At 49.0% G+C, this 4,074-nt stretch overlaps 1 pseudogene; it reads left to right on the plus strand.

Moving 5' to 3' along the window:
• Window positions 1-781: 781 nt before the first annotated feature.
• On the plus strand, window positions 782-3,869 carry LOC122148896 (annotated as a pseudogene).
• Window positions 3,870-4,074: the final 205 nt, after the last annotated feature.

Here is a 4,074-nt window from a genome sequence, read left to right on the forward strand (position 1 = left end):
ATCCGGATTAGAGATATCTACTCTGCTAACTGCTAACAACATAATAAAAGTCTGCTTTTGTTGTCACAGAGAGAAAAGCTACTGGATGACGTGATTATTAAATAAATCTGGATGCAGCCTTGTGTGGTAAATGGTCTCCAGCGTGCATGTATGTATAGTGCTATGTTTTAATTGAATCATGTTGAAAAATGGACCAAATGCAGTGTAATGTTTAATAAAGGCTGCACGACTGTAGGGGGAAAGGATGCCAGGCTTGGCTGTTCCCGGTCGAGGTCGGCTGTAGAGGATTCCCTGCTCAGTCGGTGTGGAGAGAGCTCACAGCCATTTGAATAACAGGGAAGGAGAGGAAGGCAGCAGCTCACAGGATGGGGGAGGCAGCGGAAAGAGCCTCTTGCTGGTTATGGAGCAGGAGGGAGGAGTTGAGCTGGAAGCCAGGAGGGGAAGATGGGCAGTGACTTGGCCACCACTGCTGACCTACCATCAGGAGGGTGTTGCGGATAAGGGTTGAAACACCCAATGAACGATGGGTACCGCCTGATGACATCAACCCCTCCTGGCCAAGGCTACATTCACTTAAGGTGAATGAAGGGAAGAAGCATTTTCGGATGTATTTGTAATCTAGAAACTCTGGGCAACCAGTGACTTCCAGGAAAGTCTGGGTAGCAACCGAGGAAGTTTGGTGATGCTGGAAAGACAGCTGACCTCCAGGAAAGACTAGCATGGGTGTATGAGGTTAGCAACCACATCCACAGCATTCGCAAGACAGATCAAATGGCCCAAGATGAGCGATAACAAAGAGTGGTACCAACTAGATCAAGATCTTGACAAAGTGCTAGAAGCCACACTAGCAGGGACGGCTGAGCAGAAAGTCAATACTCTCACAACAATAACCTATAACCTGGCAAGGGAGCATTTTGGAACTCAGGAGAAGAAAGTCAACATCAAGTCTGCACACCAGCCAAGCAGAAGAGAGAGGGAAATTCATCGACTAAGGGGAGAAATTAAGACTCTCACCAAGCAGTTCAAAAGAACCCTTGCTGATGAAAGGGAAGGCATCAAGGACCTGACGAGTCAACTCCGGGAGCACCTCTGCAGACTCTGAAAAGCAGAAAGCATTCGGAAGAAGAGGAAGGATAGGGAGAACAAAAGATCCCAGTTCACCAAAGACCCCTTCCGGTTGACCAGAACACTGTTGGGTGAAGCAAAATCTGGAAGGCTGACCAGCCCCAGAGAAGATGTGGAGGTGTTCCTGAGGGAGACCCACAATGACACCTTCAGAAACCAGGCCCTGGACGCCAACCCAAGCATCAACAGTATAAAGACCCCGGAATATAGAGATCAAAGTCAGTGAACCATCCTGGAAGGAAGTCCAAGAGGTGGTTAAGAAGGCCGGAACAGGGTCTGCCCCCGGCCCAAGCTGTATACCCTACAAGGTATATAAGAAATGCCCAATGCTCCTCCGGAGGTTGTGGAAGCTGTTCCGAAGGATCTGGAGAAAAGGTACCATTCCATCAGGCTAGAAGAAGGCAGAGGGCTGTTTCGTGCCAGAAGAAGAGAACTCCTCAACCATTGACCAATTCAGAACAATCTCACTGCTAAGTGTAGAAGGCAAGATCTTCTTTTCTGTACTAGCCACCTCGTACATGACAGAGAATGGATACATCAATACTGCCATCCAGAAAGGTGGAATTCCAGGCTTCTCTGGATGCCTGGAACACACCGGAGTTCTCAATCAGATGATCCATGAGGCTAAAGCCAGCAAGGGCAACCTAACTGTTTTCTGGCTGGACTTGGACAATGCCTATGGATCAATCCCTCACGCCCTTATCCATGCAGTATTAGACCACTACCACATCCCGCAGCACATCAAGAGAATGATCAATAGCTACTTTGCTGGAATCCAGCTACGATTCAAGGCAGCCCATTTTACAACTCAGTGGCAAAACCTGGAAAAGGGTATCATAACTGGCTGCACAATCTCCCCCATCCTCTTCGTCATGGGAATGAACCTCCTAATAACAGCTGTGGAGAAGGAAGCACGGGGTCCAAAAATGGAGTCAGGCATCCGACAACCCCCAATGAGAGGTTACATGGATGACCTTACCATGACGACCACAAACCATATGGAGGCGAGGTGGGTGCTAACTGTTCTGGGCCACATGGCATGGTTTAAGCCAAAGAAATCCAGGAGTTTGGTGATCAGGAACGGGAAGTTGACCAACAGGTTCAAGATGCATGTGCAAGGGGAAGTGATTCCATCGATAGAGGAGAATCCAATCAAGTGCCTCGGAAAGTGGTTTGATGACTCACTTACTGACAGGAACAACATAGCCAGTATGGAAAAGCAGATGGAGGAATGGCTGAGGAAGATCGAAAAATCAGGGCTCCCTGGGAAGTTTAAAGTTAGGCTCTATCACCACGGACTGTTGCCAAGACTCATGTGGTTGCTGACTGTGTATGAGGTCCCGATGACATGCGTTGAAGGAGTGGAGAGGAAGATCAATAAGTACCTCCGAAAGTGGTTGGGAATCCCTCCAAGCTTCACTTCAGTAGGCCTCTACATAAGATCTGGGCAGCTCCAACTTCCTCTCTCATCCGTAGTTGAGGAATTCAAAGTTGCAAAGTGCAGAGTCGAAATGACATAAAGAGACTCACAGGATAAACAAGTTAGACATGCAGGCGTCATCACAAGATCAGGTCGCAAGTGGGCAGCTGATTCATCTGCTGCACAAGCTGTGAGCATGTGCAGCACCCTGATGTCATTGGAGCGCCATGCACAGAAAGACAGGGTCTTGGATTTCCAACATTTCCAACAGTGGAGGAAGGCAGGAACCAGTAAAAGAAGAGCCATGATTCAAGAGGAGGTACGGAACCTGGAAGAGGAAGGACGTAGATCAAGGGCAGTGGAAATAGCTTCACAAGGGGCCTGGACCAGATGGGATCTTCCCAAGAGGAAGATTACCTGGGCGGACCTATGGAGACTGAAGCCGTTCCGCATCTCCTTCCTGCTGAGGTCAGTGTATGACACACTCCCAACCCCAACAAACCTGTACAAGTGGGGTATGAGAGAGGACCCATTGTGCAGGCTTTGTGGGGAGAGGGGCACCATGGCACACATCCTGGCCGGGTGTAAAAAAGCACTCACCCAGGGAAGGTACAGGTGGCGCCACAATAGGGTGCTCATGACACTCACCAACACCTTAGAGCAGGAGAGGAAAAAGAAACGCCAACCACTTCGAAAAACATTTTCAATCAAGTTTATAAGGGAGGGGGAAAAGCCACCAACCACAGCAACAACAAGAACCAGCCTGCTACAAAAGGCCTAATCATGGGAAATGAAGGTCGACCTGAGAGGAAGGCTGCAATTCCCCCAATTTGTCCAGACAACCCTGAGGCCGGACGTGGTACTGTGGTCTAAAGAGGGAAAAAAGATCTCCCTAATAGAACTTACAGTCCCATGGGAAGAGAGGTGTGAACAGGCCTTTGAAAGAAAGAGTGCCAAATACCAAGACCTGCTGCATGACTGTAGGGGGAAAGGATGGCAGGCTTGGCTGTTCCCGGTCGAGGTCGGCTGTAGAGGATTCCCTGCTCAGTCGGTGTGGAGAATGCTCACAGCCATTGGAATAACAGGGAAGGAGAGGAAGGCAGCAGCTCGCAGGATGGGGGAGGCAGCAGAAAGTGCCTCTTGCTGGTTATGGAGCAGGAGGGAGGAGTTGAGCTGGAAGCCAGGAGGGGAAGATGGGCAGTGACTTGGCCACCACTGCCAACCCACAATCGGGAGGGTATTGCCGATAAGGGTTGAAACCCCCCCAATGAACGATGGGTACCGCCTGATGACATCAACCCCTCCTGGCCAAGGCTACATTCACTTAAGGTGAATGAAGGGGAGAAGCATTTTTGGATGTATTTGTAATCTTTAACCCTCTGAAGTCGATTAACACGTATACGCGTTTTGAGGCATTTTCTCCTGATAACCCCGAAAAGAACTTAAGTTACACTTTCAGTTTTGATCATACAGATAAGAGCAATACATCAATTGAATCTGTAAAGGGTCTACTTTTTTTGTATACAGAC

This window comes from Cyprinus carpio, chromosome A20 (assembly GCF_018340385.1).
Source record: "Cyprinus carpio isolate SPL01 chromosome A20, ASM1834038v1, whole genome shotgun sequence".
NCBI classification, from domain to species: Eukaryota; Metazoa; Chordata; class Actinopteri; order Cypriniformes; family Cyprinidae; genus Cyprinus; species Cyprinus carpio.